The sequence below is a fragment of the Apium graveolens genome, chromosome 11, assembly GCF_009905375.1.
Source record: "Apium graveolens cultivar Ventura chromosome 11, ASM990537v1, whole genome shotgun sequence".
Lineage (NCBI taxonomy): Eukaryota > Viridiplantae > Streptophyta > Magnoliopsida > Apiales > Apiaceae > Apium > Apium graveolens.
In genome coordinates this window covers 185,990,358-186,016,370 of record NC_133657.1, presented here as the reverse complement: position 1 = coordinate 186,016,370, position 26,013 = coordinate 185,990,358, and the positions used below count along the sequence as shown (strand labels likewise).

The window sequence follows — 26,013 nt, the reverse complement described above, 5'->3', positions numbered from 1 at the left end:
AAGGCTAATAAGAAAATATTTAACATTAATAATTAATATAATATAAATGAACAAAAATAGTTATTTATAATACATTGTTGAAAATCTTTAGTATAATGTTTTAAATAAAAAAAAAGAGAATATTTTAAATTGCATCAGACTTTTCTTACCTTGTCTAAGGGGTCTAAAATCTAACCGTATTAATTAATTATATGCATCAAGCCATCAACCATTACTTTGCACACATCACAGCAATCGGCAAAAATTGCACACGGTGCTTCCCTAAGAACAGACTGTTCTAGCGCTCGAAATTAATATTATTCAGTTTTTTATGTTTTTTTTGCTTAAAGAAGAGCTACGTTATATACTTATATGTCTACTGAAATTTTTAAATATCGTTTCCATAGTTCAACCATGGGAAAATAAGTTTATACAACAGAAACCGGATCATAAAATGTAAGGGTTAAAAAATTAAAATTAAACTTTGATAATTTTTAGTGGCTAGCCAGGATTTAAACTAAAATTTATTAAGATTTTTTAAAATAAAATCATGATTATTAAAAAAATTACTAAAATTTTCATATTAGCTGAGTTTATTACCCCTCTCATTGGCTCAGTCACTAATATAATTAGTAGTAAACATTAATAGATCTGAAATTTGTCCTTTATGTAAAAAGAAAGGAAGAAAAGAGCACATTTCATGTGATGGACATTGAAACTTGTGTTTCTAAACTACTACTACCATTCTACTCGTAACAAACATAAAAAAAGTGTTTATCTACCATATAATCATGATCAATGATCTTGAATTTAGATAGAACAGTTGCCTCAACATATATAGACATAGAACGACAGCACATGTAAAACATAGGTGTTGGCATGAAGCGTGCGTAAAAAGTAGTATACAATAAAGTCTAGCTACACACTATTTTTCTTAATTATGTGTAACATCTCACAAACACAAAAGATTTGTAAAAAAAACCTATATCATTTAAGCCTTCGACGCCAATTAAATCTATTTGCGTATAAATTTTCTACAGCTAAGTACACAGCGAACAGATGGAAAAAAACAGAAGAAGAATGCTGTAGGCAAACAATTAGGCACAACTAAAGACTGGTCAGGTTAATAGTATAACTTTACCAACATTTTCAGGCCTGGAAGCTCCAGTAATCCAAGACCTCTCTATTGAATTGATCCTACAGAAATTGATTTGACTTTGCAAACTCCAACTGATGTACTAAAAGGCAGATCTTTTTTGTAGCAGGCAATCAGTTCCTTGGTAGTGTGTAAATCGGGCTGAATGGTTTCCCAGACCTTTTTCTTAGGGTTAAGAACATCAACAGGGTTGCCTTCAAGGCCAGAGAAAGTCACTCTTTCCCCAACAGGAGCAGATTGTGGTGGTGGATCGACCAACTCAACCTGAATAATAGAATCATGACACCAATTACAAGTCGCGCACTACACAAATTCCCTCAGATACCAGAACTAATGCACAACAACATAGTAATATTCTCATGCATTTTCTTAATGCACCTACCAGCCAAAGGCAGTAATGGAGTGGAATGTTAAAAATAAATAATATATTTTTGACTATTAAAATAATAGAATTGTACGGGAGTCTCTAGAATAATCTTGGTACATCTATTAGTATTTTCCTATGTTCAATGTATTGGTATAGGTACATGTAATCTCTAGATACATGTATCTTGGTCAAGTGATGTCTATTGGAGTCTAAGAGTTATCTAAATCTTTCTATAGAGTCCTATGTAAAGCCTTGTACCAAGTCATTTGTAATCAAGTAATTTTTCAAGTAATACATTTCTTCTCCTAAATTGTCTTGTGTGAGTTTGAGTGAAATTCTTTCTTCTAGCGGAAACCAAACCAACAAGCTTCAAAGAAGCCGTGCAAGATGAAAGGTGGAAGAAAGCAATGGACGACGAAATTGAGTCTATAAAAAAGAATGACACATGGGAGTTAACAACACTTCCAAAAGGACAAAAAGCTATTGGTGTAAAGTGGATTTATAAGGTGAAGAAGAATGCCCAAGGTAAGGTGGAAAAATATAAGGCAAGATTGGTGGCCAAAGGCTACAATCAAAGACATGGAGTTGATTATGACGAAGTTTTTGCCCCGGTTGCAAGAATGGAGACTATAAGGCTAATCATCTCATTAGCGGCTCAAAATGGCTGGAAAATTCATCAAATGGATGTGAAGTCCGCTTTCTTGAATGGTGTTCTTGAAGAAACCGTGTATGTGGAGCAACCATTGGGATACATCGTAAAAGGATAAGAAGGAAAAGTGTTAAAGTTAAAGAAGGCCTTGTACGGATTGAAACAAGCGCCGAGGGCTTGGAATAGTAGACTTGACAAATACTTTCAAGCTCAAGGATTTTACAAGTGTCCTCATGAACATGTTATATATGCCAAGGTTGCTAAAAATGGAGAATTTCTTCTTGCGTGCTTGTATGTGGATGATTTAATATTCACGGGATAGTCCAAGTATGTTTGAGAAATTTAAACAAGGCATGATAAGAGAATTTGAGATGACCGGTATTGGGCTTATGTCATATTATCTTGGCATTGAAGTAAAGCAAATGGATGATGGAATACTAATATCACAAGGAAGCTATACAAGAGAGATTTTGAAGAAATTCAAGATGGAAAATTGTCAAGCCGTAAGCACCCCCATTGAATGTGGAACGAAGTTATCGAAATTTGAAGAATGTGAGAAGGTGGATCCTACATATTTCAAAAGTCTTGTGGGAAGTTTGAGATATTTGACATGCACGAGCCCCGACATACTCTATAGTGTTGGACTTATTAGTCGCTATATGGAGGCTCCAACAACAACACACATGAAGGCGGCCAAGAGAATTCTTCGTTATCTCAAAGGCACAATGGATTATGGATTGTTGTATCATTACTCAAATGAGTTCAAACTTGTTGGTTATTGTGATAGTGATTGGGCCGGTGACATTATTGATCGAAAGAGTACCATCGGATATGTATTCTTTATTGGTGACACATCTTTTTCATGGAGTTCAAAGAAACAACCCATTGTTACCCTGTCCACTTGTGAGGCGGAGTATGTGGCGGCGTGTTCTTGTGTTTGTCAAGCTATATGGCTAAGGAGAGTTTTGGAAGAGCTCCACATGCCACAAAATGAGTCCACAGAAGTATTGGTTGATAACAAGTCGGCAATAGCTTTGGCCAAAATCCGGTGTTTCATGAATGGAGCAAGCATATTGATACAAAATATCACTTTATTCGGGAATGCATCGAAAGGCGTGAAGTGGAGTTGAATTATGTGAAGTCCCAAGATCAAATTAGTGACATATTTACAAAGCCTCTCAAAAGTGACGCCTTCAACAAATTTCGAAGTCTACTTGGGATATTCAAAATTAAGGGGGGTGTTAAAAATAAATAATATATTTTTGACTATTAAAATAATAGAATTGTGTGGGAGTCTCTAGAATAATCTTGGTACATGTATTAGTATTTTTCTATGTTCAATGTATTGGTGTAGGTACATGTAATCTCTAGATACATGTATCTTTGTCAAGTGATGTCTATTGGAGTCTAAGAGTTATCTAGATCTTTACATGGAGTCCTATATAAAGCCTTGTACCAAGTCATTTGTAATCAAGTAACTTTTCAAGTAATAAATTTCTTCTCCTAAATTGTCTTGTGTGAGTTTGAGTGAGATTCTTTCTTCCAACATGGAACACATCAAATTTTAAATTTTGTTCTACTAACACTCTGGAAACAAATTGCTAGAAGTAATATGTTCTCTAATGTTACTAAAAGATTCTGTTAGAAAAATAGGTTTAAGTTGTTTAATTTATTTTAAATTGTTTTTTTAATTATTTATTCTTGGTAAGATAAGTAGAATTAGTTCCAAAGATTAGGATGAATAAGTAGTAGAGAGAGTTATTGAAAATTATCGTGGGGCTGTCTTTTATAAGTAGTTATCCCAATGTATTAGCCTATAAAACAGATTTATGTATTCTGAATTTTATGATTAAGATAGTAAAATCATTATGAAAGGAAATTTCCAGGTAAACGATGAAAGGAAAATAAATCATTTCTTCCTATGCTTGACCCTAAACTGTAGACAGGATTCACCTTAGTATGATTGTCATTCGAAACAGCAAGCACCATGGCATATGATTTAATACCCCGCATAATTGCAGGCTTCAAGTTGCAAATAACACAGACCTTCCGATTCTAGAAAAAAAAATCATCTCAACTGAAATTCAAATACAAAATAGCATGACTATATGACAGAGTGAATTATATATATCTATACGTCCGTTTGATCAGATGAGTATGACAGTCATGCTGGAAACTAGACCTGAATTTCTTCAAGAGGAATATACTTGACAAGACCGCTCACGACCGTTCGAGGTTGACCCTCACCCACGTCAATTTCTTCCACGTATAAAGAGTCGGCATCAGGATGCTTCTGAACCTTTTTGATGAGGCCAACACATGGATATCAAGTCTACTTATGGAAATTTCTTGTTCAGCTGTGCTCTTGGGTTTTATTTTTAAGACGAGGATTTTTTAAATCGTTCTTTCCTTACATTTCCATCTGTTCAAATATATAAAAGAAGTCATCAAGGTGTTATTGAGCGTGCGTCAATCGGGATGATGCTTCTGAACCTATATTAAATGATTGCACGGTCCATTGAAAAAGATTGTAATTTTTTAGAATAATCTCAGGCAAGCATAGCTTTTAAAAGATATTTCAAAATGAAAAAAAAAAATTAAGAACGAATGAACAGATGATCTATATTTCGTTTTGAAAGAATCATGTTGCTCGCTAAATCTTTCAAAATGTAAACTTATACTTGCGCCTTTTTAAGTTCAGCAATTTGCTTTGCTTCAGCCTCCGCCTTCACAATCCTATCGGCTTGGCTTACAGCAAACGTTTTCCTAAATAACTCCACATCCTTGTCTGACTGAACAATAAGAATATCAAGCAAATTTCTGTCCAAATTCAACCAAATTGACAAGTGAAAAAACAAATAAACGCAGAATATGTACCAGTTCCTTGAACATTGGAACAGGAGTCCCAATTTTGTGACCAGCAGGTAAGAACTCCCATGGTCTTTTAGACCTGTCAATATCTCCATGTTCATCTGTAAGTGAAATTTGTGTTTAAGGAAGCATGTTGAGCTGTTTAAGTACCTGGCAGTGAGAACAAATAGCATTATCTCATGGACAAACTGTATCACTTTCGAGAAATATAATGCATAAGTTTATACCACCTAATATACCTCAATAGAAATGGATGGAATAAAAGGTTATAAGAGGCAAGCAAACAGATAGACCAGTCCTGCGGCAGTTTTCATAACTATAGAACAGGAAGCCCTGTCTTCCTTGTAAAGCTTCCAGAATTGAGATTCCTGCATTAAATTTACATGAAGCATGATTTTCAGCAGATACTAAAGGACAGCCATATGGCTGATTGACTAATATTATGACAAAGTCCACTAATGGCAAAAGTTAGATGCTATGTGATTGTGGTTCATTATGTTTATTGTAAAAATAACAGAGTGCTCTAGATTTTTATTTGTTTCTTACTTGAAGGTATGCATTTCCCTCAACAGAAATGCTCTTTGCAAGCTTCAACCCCTGCTTTAGCTTAATCTGAGTCGAATTACAATTTACAAGGTTATTCCTACATGAACAAAGAGCAACCTACAAGGTGTAGCATCGAAAGAAATAACAGAGCAGCGGTATCAATAATTTCCCCATAGCTTCAATATACTGTTCCGCATAGTTACCAACTTTATCACCCAATTTTTTGTAAGAAGGTGAGATCCCACACCTGGTGCATCAGGGATGATGAAGCCATATCCTGAAGCTGTCAGTGCAGATTTTCCATCAAAATTACAAAATGTTACCGGAGATGCAACATGTTAAAGAGTATAAGATCTTGTTCGGGTCTTCCTCTACCACCTTAAAATTGTAGAGCGACTGGTTACTTAACATGGTATCAGAGCTCGGTTTAGGGAGGGACTCGGCTTCGAGTCCTCCCACCCCCATTTAGTTAATATAAAACGACTGAGGGGGAGTCTTAAAGAGTATAAGATCTTATTCGAACCTTCCTCTACCACCTTAAGGTTTTGACGGGGTATGTGCACTCCCTTTGAAGGACGGATACGAAGACAGTATTAGCCCATCAAATGTGACTATTCCTAGTTAGTATCTAACGGACTTTAGTACAGTTACCTAAAGACTGTCTCGATGCTATTTGATGTAGGACAACCCATAAAAAAGAGGAAGAATCCCAAAGAAACGGTTTGGAAACAATATTATAGGCTTTGGAGGTCCAACAAGTAGAAATTCTATATCTTTCAGAATCATGTATTAGTAAGGAAAGTATTTGTTAGCAATAGGCCCAATAAGGCCTTCTGAACTAAAGACCGTCGACAACCTCGCTATTGGGCCGAAGGCCCACCAGGCCCTTAGGACGAAGGCCCGCGGAGAGTCATGGGCCAAAGCCTCCTCTCTTTCAGGACCGTTGGAACACAGATGAAGCATAACGCCCCCCTTTCATTCCCTCCATAATGAGGAGTAACGTAAGCAGCAATTATGGTGATGTTGATATAAAACCCCTGGAAAAGTAAGACAAACACACACCGATTCTCACAAACACTCTGCTTTTCTTGTAGTATTTACCTCCCCTTTACAACCAGATTCTTACTCTCACACCGGAGGTGAATCGGGGCTACAAACTCTCGCATTCTCTTCACTTTCAGGTACCGGCCGAAGCCACCTTCAAGTCAACCGAAACCTGTTCAAACACCCGAAGGAATCTGGGCGTAACATTTGGCGCCGTCTGTGGGAACTACGAGATTTACAAGCTGAGATAACGAGAACATGACAAATTCTCTAAAACACTCTACTTTTCTTGTAGTATTTACCTCACCTTTATAACCAGATTCTTACTCTCACACCGGAGGTGAATCGGGGGTACAAACCCTCGCATTCTCTTCACTTTCAGGTAACGGCTGAAGCTGACAAAGAAGCGGAAGTGCGAGCGAAGAAAAAAGAAGTTGATGCACTCCGACTGAAGGCTCTGCAGCTGCAAAGAGAGGAGATTGAGTTGCAAGAACGAGCTTTGCGGGAATCGATGCAGGCCAATGATCATGACAGAACGAACAAGGATAGAAGAGAACGTCGGGTGCATGACGAAGAAGATGAGTCTGACTCTGATTCGCATCCCCGAAGGAAAAGAACCAAATAACCCTTTTCTTCTGATTCAGACGAGGAGCCCGATGGATCCCGCCTCAGGCTCAATCGCCTAGAGAATGCCCTGTTCGGCGATAGGAGGGCCGATAGAGAACCGGTCGTGACACAAGAGATTGAGCAATATCAACCCCCTCCGGGCGAAGAGAGGCAATTTCCTAAGATGAGCGAGTTCAGTGGAAAAGGAGACCCTGAGGACCACTGCAAAAAGTACGAACTCCTGATGGTTGGGATGGGTAACAATGATATCATGTTACGCAAAATGTTTAAGACCTATCTCAAAGGGTCGACTTCGATGTGGTACAAGTCCCTCAAGCCCAGGTCCATTGGATCCTACAAGCAGTTGAAAAGGAAGTTTTTGAAGTACTACTCACACCTGTGTCGAAAGGCGAAGGATACTGAAGCCCTAGTCCACTGCAGACAAAGGGCGAACGAAGAGCTGGGGGACTATCTCGCTCGGTTTAAGGAAGAAGCTGAAATGGTTACTAATCTTGACAAGGTCAAAGCAATGGGCTTCCTAATGGCGGGGCTGGACCCCTATAAAGGTAAAAAGCTTCGCTCATCTCTTTACGATTTTCCCCCGAAAATCCCCGAATGATATATATGTGAGAGGCGAGAACATTTGCCGAAAAATGGAAAGCATTGGGGGGTATAAGGATTCCAGAAGGGACGATCGATCGAAGCGAGTCGATAGATACGAAGGCTCAAGATCAGGCGCTGACCGAAGGGATAGTAGGAAAGAAGGAAGAAAAGAAATGGATCGCGAGGCCGAACGACGACGAGATAAATATTCGGCCGTATTCACCCCTTTGAATGCACCAATCTCCAAGATTCTCCATGATATTAAGGGCAAACCCGGATTCGTCCGTTTGGCCAAAATGAAGGTCCCAAACCACAAGAAGAACCCTGATAAATACTGCGACTATCACAGGGACAAGGGGCATAACACCGATGAGTGCTATCACCTCAAAAAGCTCATCGAGCGTATGATCAAAGACGACGAGCTTAATCAGTTCGTCCGAGATCTAAGAGATAGGCTGGGGCCGAAGGATAACCAGGAGAAGGAGATAGAGGCCGAGGAGCCGGAGCGAAGGGATAGAATTAGGGGCGAAGTAAAAACTATATCTGGGTGCAGCATCCTGGAAAAAGACAGTAAGACAACCAAGAAGAAATATGCCCGACAAGTATACAATCTAAATCATTTCGGTCAGGCGAAGCCACATATGCCCATGACCTTCAGCACAGAAGACTATGAGGATGTCATTCGCCCACACGAGGACCCTCTTATTATAAATCCTATCATCGGGCAGAATAAGATATGGAAGGTAATGGTAGATACCGGAAGCTCGGCCAACATACTGTTCCACAAAACCTATTGCAAGATGAACTTGGCCGGAGAGCAGTTAGAGCCCTGCAATGAGGCTCCCATTTACGCCATTGGAGGACATCCCATTCAGTTTGAAGGAACAATTACTCTATTAGTCCTCCTAGGAAAATTATCATATACTGTCGAGAAGCCAGTGAAGTTCTACGTAGTTCTGATCGAAAGCCCGTACAATGCAATATTTGGCAGGCCATTCTTGTTGACCTTTGAAGCGGTGAAGTCTATACCCCATCTTAATCTCAAGTTCCCAACTGAGAAAGGGGTGGGAGAAATGAGAGGCGATCAGAAAACCGCCCGAATCATAATGCTGGAGGATCTCGAGAAGGATCAGGAATATGAGGGGCCGGACGGAACTGGAAAGAGAAAGCGGGCTGAATCCGAGTCCAGTGGAAGCCGAGAAACATTAAACATTGAGTTGGAGAAATTTGGGGCGGATCTCCCGAGCCCGATAGCCGAACCCGCAGCCGAAACCGAAGAAGTGGAGTTGTATGCAGGCCATTAATGAAAGATGGTTCGGATTGGGAAAAATATGGGGGCAGATCTGAAGACCAAAGTGATAGCTGTCCTTCAGCAATACCATGATGTGTTCTCCTGGGGGCCGGAGGATATGCCCAGCTTGGATCCCAAGACGGCAAAGCACTGCTTCAATATGCAGCCCGAGGCCAAACCGGTGAAGCAGAAGAAGAGGACATTCGCAGTCGAACGACAGAAGGTCATAGAGGCCGAAGTAGAAAAATTGTTGGAAGCTAAATTCATCGAATAAATTGAATATCCCGATTAGCTTACCAATGTGGTGGTTGTCAAGAAGTCAAATGGGAAGTGGAGGATGTGTGTCTGTTAGGTCCCAATGTGTTTGTAAAAGGGGGGGTTGAATACAAACAACACCAAATAATCGATAAATGTGGAATAAAAAATATGAAACAAAATTCAAGTTAAATAAGAATATTATTAAACTTGAAAGGTGTTACAACAACTGTATCGATTACAAGGAATTAATCTCAAATTAATTATCACAAATTTAGAATAAATTCGACATGAACTTTTTCTATTTTTGCAATAATTAGAATCAAATGCTAAACGCGATTTGAGATTAAGTTCTAGGGATTTTGATCCGCTAGATTGTTACACAAGAACAAGATAAAGATTTCTAGTTGAATGAATTTAACTTTACAATCTAGAAATTGATCTTGAAGTTTTGCAGAGAAGAATGTAATATTGTTCTGCTTCTTTTTCTTTTTGCTGTGTTCTTGACTTCTGTTTGTTGGATGATTGAATTATGAATGAATGACTTCTGCTTCTATTTAATCCAACAGCCGAATAGAATGAACTGGCATGACAATCTCTTTGGCTCAGCAAGACTATCGGTAGGACTATTGTTTAGAACTGGAAAGACAATCAGAATGAACTAGCAAGACTTTCAGTATGACAATCAATTGTCATACCGATTGTCATAGTAGTTCAAACAGATTGTTTTTGCTGAATTAATAAGTGATTTTAATCTAATAATAATTTTGGTAAGACAATCAACTGAATTAGCATGACTTTCGGTATGACTATTGATTGTCATACCGATTGTCATACTAATACAATCAGTTGTCTTGTTGAATTAAAACAGATTTTTAAACCAATTTAAATTCTGAAAATTCTTAATATTAATTCAGAATTAATTAATCAAATAAATTAATCTTTTGCAGATATAATTTATTTTCTTAATTAAATTATATGACTTAATTAATTAATAGAGAATTAATACTAATCTTGAGCAGCATCTATTCTTCTGTATATCTTCTGAAAATCACTGAAATATATGAGTCAATTCCACCACTTCAATGTTGACACTCGATGTACTGTCTGGTTCATGAGTGACTAACTTCCGTGACGTTTCTTCATGTCTTGACTTTGACACTTTGATTTTCTTTAGATTAAATCCTTGTAATTAATGATACTCTGACGAGATCTCTGTCACTTGATTAAATCCATGATCTTGATTTATATCACTGAGGCTTGATCAATTTCTTGAACTTCTTCTAGTGAATTAACTCCTCAAGTCTGTAGATGAACCTTGTTTCTGAATCCTCTGACAGATGTTACTTTGCGAGATCTCTCTGACGGTAGATCCACTATTTACTTATTACATTCTTATTTAAGTTGAGTTGAATCCTCGAATATACAAATAGGCTATGACATATGACTTACAATCTCCCCCTATTTGTTTGTTAGACAATAACACACAAATACCTAGAGGATAACTCAACTAACAAATAAGAAAAAGATATAAAAAGAAATGCAAAGTAAATAGTATAAAAGTTCTGGACTAGATTTAACATTTTCCAGATTCCAAGTAGACGTTCCTCTAGACTGAACATATCTTCAAGTAGTTTCATTTTCATTTGTACAACCACATTTCCTGTTGAGAAGCGCATATCTGTCTTGCTTCTCCCCCTATGAGAATCAACTGATTAAAGAAGATCACCTTCGTTTACCACCTCTCCCGTACAATAGGATCCGCAGATAAAACCAATGGTACTCCCCTTTTAGAAAACAGCTTCTTCCCTTATTAGAAAATCACCTTGTATTTACCACCTCTCCCGTACAATAGGATCCGTAGTTACAAACAACATGGTGTGGTGTAGTGTACATATGTAGGATCTTTTTCTTCCTCCCTGCTACTTCTCCCCCTTAGTTGAGGAATCCTCCAAACTATTACTTAAGCTTTTATCTCCCCCTTAAAGAAGGAATGTATGCCGTCGTCTGAAGGAGTTCTCATATTTCACTTGGTTGGAAAAGAAATAACAAGAAGTTTCTTTTTTTTCCTCACTGTGAGTGTGTGATTCTGTTTAGTGTACCTCACATGTGTTTCACTCTTCTCTCCACTCGTGTTTACACTCATTCTCACAAGTGTATCACTCTTCTCTCACAGTTCCATAATCCAGCTGTACCTGCAAGGAAAATCACCTTAGCCATCCTTAAGGAGGTCACAGGTGGTGCAATGGGAGTTCGCAAATCCCCATCCTTGTTAAACTCGTCAGATGAATCTGAGTCATAATTTACAAGTTGCTAGTTTCCCTTTTAGGGTTCCAGATTTGAATTCTGGGAAGGTAAACAATGATCCAACGAATTTAGCATAAATATCAAAGTTCCCTTCTAATGTCTGTGAAGACATTTCCTTGTGACTCATCAGGTAATATCTGAATCATTGTCAACAAGTTGCCAATCTGCGCCTATGTCAGATCCACTATTCGCAGATGCATCCAGGGGATTTAAGCCTGAGGAGGTAGACACTGACCACTAACATATGGCTTTTGGATCAGTATCCTCTCCTAACACCTATAAAGGCAATTGGTCCATTAACGAACCTTGAACAATCGAATATGACCTTAAAATGGTCGAAACTCTTATTTCCGTCAACTCATCCTTTGTGTGTGTAACCTTTCCTTGTGCATTAAGAATTGTTTATATTTGAGGTGGTGACACTACATAGGATACCTTGGCCGACAGGCAAATTTCAATAGACGCACCCTTTTGAGAGAATGAATCTAGTAACTGTTTTTGTGCCTTTTCAACCATTACATCTTTTTGAGAAGATGTATGGGGGTTAGCAGTTGTCTCGATTTAAATACTACTCATCTATGTAGGAGACAGAGCTACTGGGTTGACTACAGAACCTTCCTTATGTGGTGCACTTAAGGCACTATCTCCCTCACGCTCATTCATACTACATTTAGTGGTAAGAGAGTGTTGGTTGGTTCTGTTTTTGTGTTTGTCTTTACAGTCTGGGATAGACGTTGTGGGTTTTCAACCTCATGACTGTCAATGAAAGAAAGTCATTGGAGACTGAACCTGTAACACAGAACATATGGTAATAGAGAGAAAATGATTTACAATAGTGATTTCAAAAGATTTTACATGAAATAAGAAATCACTAATGTAGAAAGAAGTTTGATTTTTTTTTCAATATGAATGAGTTTTTGATAAAATATTGATCACTTAGGGTAAAGTCTAAGTAATTCTCATTCATGTCAAAAGCTTACAAATATCTGCAACATAATGTTAACAAGATATCATTGACCGATACTTGTCAAGTACTTTAGATACTAATTGTTATGTTGCATAAAATTTAAAATAAAATAAAATAAAAATAAAATAAAATAATACAATACAAATAATAATAATAAAAACAAATATCAATGAATTAAATACCAAATATCTATCAACAAGATATCAGCATTCAATTTCATATATCATACAATATTTACAATTACAGAAAATACAAATAAAAACTTATATAAATATTGCAAAAATATAGAAACTATTTACAAGTTCAGGATAACATTACCAGCTTGCAAACAACCATATCCCTCAGATACACCTTTGCTGTTATCTCCAAAGGTAACCAGGGGGCCAGCTTTCTCAATCCACATTTGATAGCAGGGCTCTATCTCCGGTCATATGTCTTGATGATCCACTGTCAAGAATCCACACTCCCGGTTTCACTTATTTTAATGCCCTGCAACACAAATGGATTAACCCTTCTTCGGAACCCAAACTTGGTTGGGCCCGACATACTTGTAGAACTGTCCTTTGTCAGGCAAAACAACATTTTTAATTTTAATTGCCTCAACTTTCTCAATGACTGAACATTTGACCTTGTAAACAGCCTTAACAAATTTCTGTTTAAGCTTAGGCATAAATGTCTCCTTTCTAGCTTTAGAAGGACTAGCAGTCTTAGACCTATCATGCTTCTTGTTATTCACATGCTGACGAGGAGTAGTCTTATCATTAGAAACATGCTTACCATTAAAATAAGCATACATCATATTAAAAGCACAAGACATACAATTAGAAACACCACATGCTTTATGAGAGTGATTAATAGCAGGCAATTTATGCATGGCAGACATGGCATTTTTGTTATCCAACTCATGTGTGTCTGAGTTAGTCTCAGTTGCTTTCACAACTTTGACTGGAACTTTCGACACACTTGACTTGGAAACAACCTTCTCATTAGCATGATCTTCAGCACGTATTTCTTCCTGAATAACAGAAGAGGTCGCATCAAATGGTTCAGCAATTGATGGTTTATAGAGGGGTTCATCAACACCCTTAAGCACATGTGGTACTTCCCTCCCTTTAGCACAGACACGAGGAGGGGAGTTTATGCCTAATTCTCTAATAGCAACATTGTAATCATAACCTATTCCAGATGTTTGATTAACAACTTGCTTACTGTAGAACTCTTTAGCCTTCGAACAAGAATTGAAGTAGGCTCTAACCTTAGTCTCAAGACCGGTGATCTTGTCTTTGAGAATAGTTTTGAGTTTTCTGTAACAGTCAACTCTATTCTCTAGAAAAGATAATTGTTCTTTTAATTTGTCTTGATTAATATGCACAAGTCTTAATTCATTGACCTCTTTCTCAAGGTCTTTGATCTGTAAACTTAACAGTTCATTATCACGACGTGCATTATCTAAGTTGCCTCTTAGATGATAAACCATTTCAGCATCAGAAAGTTTTACCTCTATTCTTGACGATGAAGCTTTTCCATTAATAGCCATAAGAGCAAGATTTTCTTCTTCTTTATCTTCACTGTCAGTATCATCCCAGCTTCTTCCCTTTGCCAGATAAGCCCTTTCGGAGTTCTTTCTTACTTGCTTTGGCTTCCTACATTCTGTGGCAAAGTGTCCCAACTCATTGCAGTTATAGCATCTAATGGTGCTCCGATCAACCATCCCTGTTTTGTATCCACCACTGCTGGTGTTAGAGGATGAAGATCCACCTTTCTGGAATTTGTTGTAGTTGGACTTGTACTTAAGCTTGGGATTGCTCTTGAATCTGACATGGGAGAATCTCTTGACAATTTGGGCCACTGACTCATCTTCCAATTGTTCCAGCTCTTCCAAGGAATAAAAATCATCACTTGATTGATTTGTAGTAGGAGGATCATATTCTGCTACTAACATATTTTCCTCAGCCTTGGAACACTGTACCATTCTCTCCAATTGTTGAGATTGCTGTTGTTGTTGACCTTCAGCTAGAAGTGCAGTAGATGTGCTGACCATTCTATCCTTCCTGTAGACTTCCTTCTGTTGAATCTGCTCCAACTCATAGGTTTTTAACACTCCATAGAGCCTGTCCAAAGAAATCTCACTCAGATCTCTAGCTTCTCTAATGGCAGTGATTCTATGTTCAAGATGAGTTGGCAGTGTTAAAAGGAACTTTTTGTTGACCTCCCTGATTGAATAAAATTTTCCATTGATGTTCAGGTTGTTGATCAACGCATTGTACCTCTCAAACACTTCAGTAATTCCTTCTCCTAGATTTGATTTGAAATGTTCATACTCAGAGGTTAGGATCTCCAACTTGTTCTCCCTAACTTCCTCTGTACATTCATTGATCACCTCAATAGCTTCCCACATGTGTTTGGAATTTTTACAGTTCATCACATGTCTGTTCATCAAGGGATCAAGGGAATCAATTAAAATTAATTGAAGGCTGGCATCCAAGGAGGCTTCTTCCTTTTCATCAGGAGTAAAATCTTCAGGATCTTTAGGATAGGTTCTGGCTTTGGTGATCACAACATCATCTACTATCACCTCTGGTTCAATAACCATCGGAGTTTTTATCCCCTTCTTCAACAAGTTTGAATATTTGGGATTTGCCACTTGTAAAAACAAGAGCATCTTCTTCTTCCACATAATATAATTCTCTTTATCAAATTGTGGAATTTTAACGGTTCCAACTTTTTGTGAAGTCATTATGAATTTTTGAATGAATAAAAATTCAAGGAGTTGAAAAATCACAAAAGTCCAGGATCTTGATTTGTTCGTTAATCAGAAGGCTCTGATACCAATTGTTAGGTCCCAATGTGTTTGTAGAAGGGGGGGTTGAATACAAACAACACCAAATAATCTATAAATGCGGAATAAAAAATATGAAACAAAATTCAAGTTAAATAAGAATATTATTAAACTTGAAAGGTGTTACAACAACTGTATTGATTACAAGGAATTAATCTCAAATTAATTATCACAAATTTAGAATAAATTCGACATGAACTTTTTTTATTTTTGCAATAATTAGAATCAAATGCTAAACACGATTTGAGATTAAGTTCTAGGGATTTTGATCCGCTAGATTGTTACACAAGAACAAGATAAAGATTTCTAGTTGATTGAATTTAACTTTACAATCTAGAAATTGATCTTGAAGTATTGCAGAGAAGAATGTAATATTGTTCTGCTTCTTTTTCTTTTTGCTGTGTTCTTGACTTCTGTTTGTTGGATGATTGAATTATGAATGAATGACTTCTGCTTCTATTTAATCCAACAGCCGAATAGAATGAACTGGCATGACAATCTCTTTGGCTCAGCAAGACTATCGGTAGGACTATTGTTTAGAACTGGCAAGACAATCAGAATGAACTAGCAAGACTTTCGGTATGACAATCAATTGTCATACCGATTGTCATAGTAGTTCAAACAGATTGTTTTTGCTGAATTAATAAGTGATTTTAATCTAATAATAATTCTGGTAAGACAATCAACTGAATTAGCATGACTTTCGGTATGACTATTGATTGTCATACCGATTGTCATACTAATACAATCAGTTGTCTTGTTGAATTAAAACAGATTTTTAAACCAATTTAAATTCTGAAAATTCTTAATATTAATTCAGAATTAATTAATCAATTAATTTAATTAATCAAATAAATTAATCTTTTGCAGATATAATTTATTTTCTTAATTAAATTATATGACTTAATTAATTAATAGAGAATTAATACTAATCTTGAGTAACATCTATTCTTCTGTATATCTTCTGAAAATCACTGAAATATATGAATCAATTCCACCACTTCAATGTTGACACTCGATGTACTGTCTGGTTCATGAGTGACTAACTTCCGTGACGTTTCTTCATGTCTTGACTTTGACACTTTGATTTTTTTCAGATTAAATCCTTGTAATTAATGATACTCTGACGAGATCTCTGTCACTTGATTAAATCCACGATCTTGATTTATATCACTGAGGCTTGATCAATTTCTTGAACTTCTTCCAGTGAATTAACTCCTCAAGTATGTAGATGAACCTTATTTCCGAATCCTCTGACAGATGTTACTTTACGAGATCTCTCTGACGGTAGATCCACTATTTACTTATTACATTCTTATTTGAGTTGAGTTGAATCCTCAAATATACAAATAGGCTATGACATATGACTTACAGTGTCGACTATACGGACCTCAATAAAGCATGTCCGAAGGATCACTACCCCTTGCCCAGCATCGACCAATTGATAGACGCTATGGAAGGATATGAGGTACTTAGTTTTTTGGATGCTTTTTTTGGTTATCATCAAATTGCTATAAATGACAAGGATGTGCCCAAGACAGCATTCATAACTCCGAAGGGAACTTATGCTTATATTAAAATGCCCTTCGGACTGAAGAACGCTGGAGCCACATTCCAATGAATGGTAAACAAAGTCTTCAAACAGCAGATTGGTAGGAACATGGAAGCATATGTTGATGACATGATTGTAAAGTCACAGTTTCCGGATCATGCCGAAGACTTAAGGGAATGCTTCGAAACGATAAGGAAGAATAACATGAGGATTAATCCGAACAAATGTACCTTCGGAGTCTGTAGTGGTAAATTCCTCGGTTATATGGTCAGCGCCCGGGGGATAGAGGCGAATCCCAAAAAGATCGAAGCAGTTATTAATATGGAGCCCCCAATATATCCGAGACATCCAAAAGCTAACTGGCCGACTCGCAGCCCTTCAGCGCTTTATCTCTCGGTCGGCAGAAAAGGCTCTTCCTTTCTTTGCCGTATTAAAAGGGACGAAGAATTTTGAATGGGGGCCCGACTGTCAAAAGGCGTTTGAGGAAGTGAAAGAGTATTTGACTAAGGCACCGCTCCTGATGCACCCCAATCCAAGAGAAACCCTCCAACTCTACCTTGCCGTATCCGACAGAACTCTAGGGGCAGTGCTTATGAAAAATCATGAAGGAAATCAACACCCCGTGTTCTACGTATCCCACGTCCTCAAGGACGCCGAAACAAGATATCCCAATGCCAAAAAATTCGCATATGGGTTGGTCATGGCCTCCCAAAAATTGTGACACTACTTTCAAAGCCGAACGATCCAAGTTGTCACCAGTCAACTCTTGAAGAAGATTTTAACTAGGCCCGAAGCATCGGGGAGGCTAGTAGCTTGGTCCACCGAACTGGGAGAATTTGACCTGGAGTATGTCCCCAGGACATCAATCAAGGCCCAGGCTCTAGCTGATTTTGTGGTAGAATGTACGTTCACGGGCCCCCAAGACCTCACCCCCGATGAACGACTCATTCGAACACCCGAGAAATGGAAGCTTTTTGTGGATGGCTCTGTAGCTGGCAAAAGGTGTGGGGCCGGGTTAATTCTCTCCAACCCTGAAGGTTTCAAGATCTGCCAGGCTATAAGGTTCACTTTCCCTCTGACAAATAATGAAGCCGAGTATGAAGTGCTGCTCGTGGGGATGGAACTGGCCCGCAGCCTAGAAGCAAAGCACGTAAGAGCCTTTAGCGACTCCATGCTGGTCGTAAAGCACTTTTCGGGAGAATATGAGCAGAGAGACCCCCGAACGAAAGCTTACGCCACCAAGGTAAAGGATTCTTCCCTGTCATTTGATACTTTTGAGCTTAGTCAAATTGACAGGGAGAACAACGGGCGAGCAGACGCCTTGTCAAGGCTAGCCTCAGCTGAGACACAGAACCTAGCTGGTTCCATCTACCTCACCGAGTCCAAGACGTCTTAAATTGAGAAAAAAAAATATTTAGAGATACACCATGAGTACGACTGGATGACACCCAGAAGAAGCTTCCTGGAGAAGGGTATCTTACCTCCGGACCGAAGGGAAGCACTGAAAATAAAGTACAGAGCGTCGAGCTACACAATCATTAATGGGCGAATGTATCGGCGATCCGTCAGCCAACCCCTCCTACGGTGCCTGAACCCCGAAGAACAACGCCAAGTCCTAGAGGCTGTACACGAGGGAATTTGCGGTGAGCATCTGGCCGGTTGGTCCCTCCCCTTCAAGATCCTTCGCCAGGGATTCTTCTGGCCAACCCTGAAGGCCAACGCCATCGAATATGCCAACAAGTATGTCCAGTGCCAACTCTTCGCCACAGTCCCCAAGCAGCCCCCATAAGAGATGACTTCAGTATTAAGTCCCATTCTATTTGCCGTCTGGGCCATAGACATATTTGGCATTCTCCCAACTAGTACGAAGCAAGCGAAATACTGCATAATCGCCATTGATTACATGACCAAGTGGGTCGAAGCCCGTCCTCTGTCGGCCATAACTGAGGAAGCCGCAAAAAAGTTCTTCTTAGAACATATCATTCTTCGGTTTGGCATTCCGAAGACCTGCATCTCGGACAATGGGACACAGTTTATTGGAAACAAGTTCCGCAAGTTTCTGCACCACTTCGGAATAGAACAAAAATTTAGCTCGGTCGCCCACCCACAAGGAAATGGGGCAATCGAGGCGGCAAACAAAGTGATCTTTCGAGGAATAAAGAAAAGGCTGGGCAAGGCTAAAGGAAGATGATCAGAAGAACTCCCTTTGATCTTATGGGCCTATCAAACGACCCCTAGGACTTCAACAGGAGAGACTCCTTTCAGGATGGCCTATGGAACCGAAGCTCTGGTCCCAGCCGAAGCAGGATTGGAGTCACACCGAACCGAGGTCTACAATACGGGAACCAACGATTTTGGGCTGAAAGCGAATGTGGATTTGCTGGAGGAAGAAAGGGAAGCTGCTTATCAAAGGAATATGAAATACTTGTTGCAGGCTGCTCAGCACTATGACTCCAACATCAAGAAGAGGTCGTTCGGAGTGGGAGATTTAGACCTGAGAGAACTGGCAGCTTCTATGCCCACCAAACAAGGAAAGCTTCAGCCTAACTGGGAAGGACCTTACAAGGTGACTGAGGTCGTTCACCCAGGAACATATAAGCTTAAAACCCTAGCAGGCGAAGCAATCAAGAACACCTGGCACGCCTGTCGCCTTCGAAAGTTTTATCAGTAAGAAATTTCTTTAAAATTTAAAGTTTGTACTTGAATTTAATATGAGGAATGTAAGCAGCTCGGTTATAAATAAAGACGCATTTTATCACATTTCTTTATTACCAAAGTTGCGGCCGCGTGAGTATTATCTAAAGGCGATCCTGAAGACGATAAACTCTCCGGCCGCCGCCCTTGTCCAATTTGTTAATGAAGCATGTAACATAAGGGGCAGTCCCACAAAACTCAAACATCCTTCACTACACTACTATGATTTGATTTGCACATAGAAAGGACTAACGAAGAGCCTTAAGGGGTAATCCTAAGATAAGCCCGTATCCTTCGCCCTTCCCTTGTTAGTGTGATATCAAAGAGGTCCGAAGTAAACCCTGTCCAGGGGCAATCTTAGAAAAGGACATGATCATTCAGCCTCAATCACGATTGTATTTACAAACAAATACAGAATGAAGACGGCCTGGACCAGGGGAAATCCCGAAGAAGACCACCCGAAACTTCTTATTGACCGAACGAACAATGACATGCTGATCAAGGGGCAATCACCGAATGATTAGCATCCCTGTTCCTTCGCCCAAGAGCAGTAACTTAAATCATTAACAGCCCGAAGTCACCTTCGGTCTTTAACCCTTGGGGCCATAGGGGGCAAGGCATTATTAAAATTGCTAAGGCAAAAGCCGAAGATGCGATTCATTTTATTAAAATCGTTAAGGCAAAAGCCAAAGATGTGATTCATTTTATTAAGATTGCTAAGGCAAAAGCCGAAGATGCAATTCATTTTATTAAAATCGTTAAGGCAAAAGCCGAAGATGTGATTCATTTTATTAAGATTGCTAAAGTAAAAGCCGAAGATGCAATTCATTTTACTAAAATTGTTAAGGCAAATTGATAAGGCCGAAGAGGCGATTCATTTTGTTAAAATTGTTAAGGCAAATGAAGCCGAAGATACAATTCATTCTATTAAAATCGTTGACGAATAAAATACACGGTTGAAATAAAAGAAACAATGCTGAAGAAAGATGAAAGATGCATTAAAATATAAAAGCCCGAAGGCTAGTTAAGTTACAAAACCTCGAAGGCTGGAGTATCGATTACAAAAAATAAAATTACAAGTCAAGAAGATGAACGAAGAAAGCCGCTGCAAGAGTTGGGTACGACCATGGAAACACCAATGGCAAACTTTGCAACAAGATCATCTTCAGTCATGTCAACCACCTCAGTGCTGAAAGCTTAGGCCTGAGGGTCTTCATCCAAGAGCTCTTCGTCTTCGCTGGAGGAGACATGAGGGGCTTCAACTGCTGGCCGACCGATATGATCCTCCAAGCTATCATCCAGCAACTGCTTATAGTCCCAGTTCAGGCCATGGGCATTCTCCAGGACATAGTCAGCGCCAAACTGAAAGCAACGCTCCTCCGTCTGGTCCAGCTGCTTCTGCTTCTTTCGAAGCTCCTTGCGGGACCTCTTCAGCTGGACGTTCCGGTGGGAGATCCTCCGGTTCACCTTCTCCAAGTCATTTTCCAGCCGGGACTTGTCCTCCTTCAGCTGGGTGGCCTGCCCGTCCAGCTCCTCTTTCTGGGTCTTCACCCTCCCGAGCTCCTCCTCAGCCACTGTGGCCTTCCTCTCCAGCTCCCTCACCTCGGCCATCCGAGCCTCCATGTCCCTGACCTTATCCTCCACGGCAACAGCCCAAGGAGCAGCCTGCGAAAACACAAAGCAAAATGTCATACGAAAGAGAAAGAAACCTACCGAATGATAGAACAAGTAAAAATAAAGTATATACCAGGGACAAGAAGGATAGAAGCTCCATGCAGGCCTCGGTAGCAGAAGCCGAAGCGAAGGTCGGAAGATTGATTGGAAGCTGGAGGCCATGGCATAAGTCCGAAGCAACCTCCTTAGTGGATTGTCGGGACGGGTATACAATATGGTCGGACGTCAGCACACTCCACCCTGGGAGATAGGACTGCACGACCCCCTCCCGGCTCCGGGTCCGCTTTGAAGGGTTCCCCTCTCCCATATACTCCAGGTCGTCCCCTTCCTCGGTCTCAGAAGCCGCACGAGACTGGCGGGGTGGCGAAGCCCTCTCGGTCTGAGCCCTCTCCTCCGTCTCCTCCGAGGGATCCGACGTAGCCCTCTGTTCGGTGGCCCACTTCTTCACCGCCTCCTCGGCAGCCCTCCACTCGGCCGCCTTGGCCTTCTTCCTCTCTATCAAGGCCTCTCTTAAAGACACTGAAATGTAAGCAGGATGCAAGTCAGCCCAAGCATATATAACAGAATGCATAAAAAGGACAAACAATTATACAGGTGATGGAACAAAACTAATAAAAGAAAGAACGAAGGAAGAAGTTTTGTTATCCCCACCGCCACAAGCCGAAGACCCAGTCTTTGTCCCGAAACTCTTTGGGACCCAACTTCTTCACATGGACGTCCACCAACGCCGCGTAATTCTCCTTCTCCTCCATGGTCAGGCTCGGCATAAGGAGCAGCGAGGCATTCACATCGCGCCAAAATGACATGACAGCCAACCGCGGACCATTCACATAACACCAATGAGTGTGAGTGGTCTTGTTGCTTGAGTTGATCGCCGTCCAATCAGCTCGCCCTGCTCGCCGAGCGATGGTGTAAAAACCGGGACTCTTTGGGTTCTTTCGAAAGTCATAATGATACCAGAACAGACGAATGTTGGGTGCGATCCTGGCGTGGAGGCATCTGTTCTGGAAGCAGTTAATATTGATGAACCCATTTGGGTCCATCTGTCCAAGGGCGATGCCCATCTGGAAGAAAAGGTGCTTTATCAACTTCAGCGGGGGCATCCTTAAGCCACATTTAAAGGCCACCTCCAAGACCCCCACGGCGCAGCCTCCATATCCCTCCGGCACCCCCGGAGTATCGTAGATTTTTTCGTCCTTCTTCGGAAAATACAACCAACAAAACCCCCGAGGGACGGAGAAATCATTTTACATCTGAACCACACGCCCCTTCGACAGCTCCGATCGATTGTTATCCGCCAGGTAGTCTGCGGCCGAACCAAAGAGGGCCCGCCCCGTTCGTTCTGGGCGTATAGAAGACGTCCCTGCCAAGCTTTCGACAAAGGGTCCCAGGAATCTGGAGGGCGGTTCGCTCGGTCCATGTCCCTGTATTCGGAAACAGAGAGACATTAGTCCATGTACTCGGATTAGCCGACAAAAGAAAAAAAGATAAAAACCGAGTACATGTACCAGGACCGAATGAATGAACAAAAGGCCCGGAGACGGCTTCCGAAAGATGTTCCTGGGACAAGCCAACCCGAAGGATGTTCTTGCCCACAAAGAATCCTTCGCAAACATCTCTAACACTCCGGGATACATGTTTACACCCTGGGTCGGCTCCCGGAAGACGTTCTAAAAGCCAAGAAACTCCGAAGGACGTTCTTGGCCATAAAATGCCTTCGATGCCATCTTTAAACCCGTAGGGCCCCTCAAACTGATAAAACCCAAACAAATTCCTATTACCTACCCAGAAATACCCCAGCAACTGGAAATCCCCAAAACATACAACTAAATACGTTCGAAACCCAGTCACACCCCCTAAAACCAGTGCCACAAGTGCCGCATGCAAAGCCTAGTAAACTCCAAAAACTCGCATACAAATAAAAGTAATGCTCGAAACAAAAAGAAACTTACTAATTTGAAGATATTCCTGGACTGTAATGGGGTGATCTGGAAAAACGGAGTTGATGTTGCCCGTGATTGGAAAAGCTCGCCGGAGTTTGTTGCTGTGTAAAGAAAATGGAAGTGGTAAAGGTAAAAGAAAAGGCACAAATAAGCTTTATATAGGCGCCCAAAATGAATTTGGAAAGGCGACGTTTGGGGGTTTTTAAAATCAACATCCAAGATTAAAACGGTTGAAATTCGACGGCTAAGATTGGACCATGAAACGACGTGCCAACAACTGTCACGTTAATGCTCCACCAGTTCCCAGGGACGTGCCACGTGCCCGAGCGACCATCAAGACGAAACTGAAGAGGTCGCCCTAGGGTTTCTTCGCCCCGATATGGGCCTGACCAGATGTCCTTTTGACAGCCCGAAGGAATGTCCGAACGACAGGGACATGTTAGTAATAGGCCCAATAAGGCCTTCTGAACTAAAGACCGTCGACAACCTCGCTATTGGGCCGAAGGCCCACCAGGCCCATAGGACGAAGGCCTGCGGAGAGTCATGGGCCAAAGCCTTCTCTCCATCAGGACCGTTGGAACACAGAGGAAGCATAACGCCCCCTTTTCACTTCCTCCATAATGAGGAGTAACGTAAGCAGCAATTATGGTGAGGTTTGGTATAAAACCTCTGGAAAAGTAAGTCAAATACACACAGATTCTCACAAACAATCTGCTTTTCTTGTAGTATTTACCTCCCCTTTACAACCAGATTCTTACTCTCACACCGGAGGTGAATCGGGGGTACAAACTCTCGCATTCTCTTCACTTTCAGGTACTGGCCGAAGCCACCTTCAAGTCAGCCAAAACCTGTTCAAACACCCGAAGGAATCTAGGCGTAACAGTATTAGATAGGTAATAGGTTTATTATATATACTGATTAGCTATTTTGTAATGGGCAAATTTTGAGTTATAACTTGTGTTATTTGTTTTCTTCGTTAGTGAAGTCATCCCCAAAACCCTAATTCAGTCCCCATCACCCATCACTATTGCATTCGTGCATCGTTGTTAATGTCATGTATTCTAACAAACAAGTAAAACAAAAAATACTCAAAATCTTTATGACAATAAAATAGTGTTCGGGTGCATAAATAGATGGAGTTTACATGACAATCCATAATAGATCAAGCATCCAAACATTGTTCAAGGGTGTGATGGGACTGATGCAAGTAAATACATGACATATCAACTGTTAAATTTTTTTGTATTCATTTTTGTATATACTGTACTTAATGATCCAAATGTAGGAAAGAAGTAAAGGACTTGGCCTCTGTAATTGTCTATTACCTTTAACTGTTTGTATTAACAACTTAAGCTCCCAGAAAGTAGATGACTAAACTTGCTCTTTCGCAATAAAGCTTAAGACATGATTAATGAAATTTCCAAGATTATTTAACAATTCAGTATTTAAGTTTGCTTGCAAATCCGCCCATGTACATTATGAGTCTGACACCTAATATCAGAAAACCGTTTAAAAATGATGAAATCTAAAAACACAAGGGTATCAGCTAATTTATCTGGAGCCTGGTCTACCAGAGCTCTCCAATGGTGTTACTTATAATTGGTTGGTTAAATTGGATCTGTAGGATAATATGTAAGATTTGTTGAATCCGTAAGACAATGTGCTTCGATGGTATTTCGATAGTTTTGGCTATATTGGTTAGCTATATTTTAAAAATAGTATGTTATTAAAATTTTATGTTGTTATAGATAGAATATATCACTTTAATATGGTATAAATGATTATAATTTTTTTACAAATTTTTAACAGGTCTATAGTAATTCAACAAATATAGCTAATATCAAAAGGTTGGCAAATGTACCCATTAGAGATGGTTTTTGTACATAATCTCTATATTTTTTATTTATAGTATGTATTAATGAATTTTAGTTAAGGATTCTGTACGGTTGGAGATGCTAGCAACTAATATCTCTGCACTTCTACATGAATGTTAGTATCTTTCAGCATATAAAAATGCCAAAATAGTGGCAAAGATAGTAAATTTTAAATTGTAAACCAACAGTAGTTATTGACTGATCGTGTCTTTATTCTATCATAATCTGCATACTCAGATTACTAACGTGCTTCATAGTTCAGGTACTCTGTGACACTGATGGTTTTCATTAGGGTCCAATTTTCACCAGTTCCAAGAAGTGTTGATGGAAACATCACCTGAAGAGATTAACAAATCTAATAGCTATGATATATACACAAGTAGATGGATAATTATCAGACTCGTAAATTTCTCTACATCTAAACACATATACGGTGTAAATAAATATATAGTTAATACTAATCGAGTGTTCCTTATTATATTGTACTCGTCGTATATTTTAGTGCTCCATAATTTTATTGTCTCCTTGAGTAATCGTGGTTCTTTAATGTAGTTGATATCACCAGATATATCAATGATATTAGGTCGATTCATTACTGATGGTCAGATAAAGATTAGCGAGTTCAATTTCAAGATTAACCCCTTCACATCAGTACAATAAATGGAAATCCCAGTGCAAGTCGGTATAAGAAGATACTTTTAGCATTTCATGTCAGAAGCTGTCAGCATCAATACAGTCATACATGTAGGCGGTCAATAAGACCAATAAACACTTGCTTCTCCGATTTGGATCGCAT

The 26,013-nt window shown here is 39.7% G+C and overlaps 1 pseudogene; it reads right to left on the bottom strand.

Moving 5' to 3' along the window:
* Positions 1–902: 902 nt before the first annotated feature.
* On the bottom strand, positions 903–26,013 carry LOC141696260 (putative methionine--tRNA ligase; annotated as a pseudogene).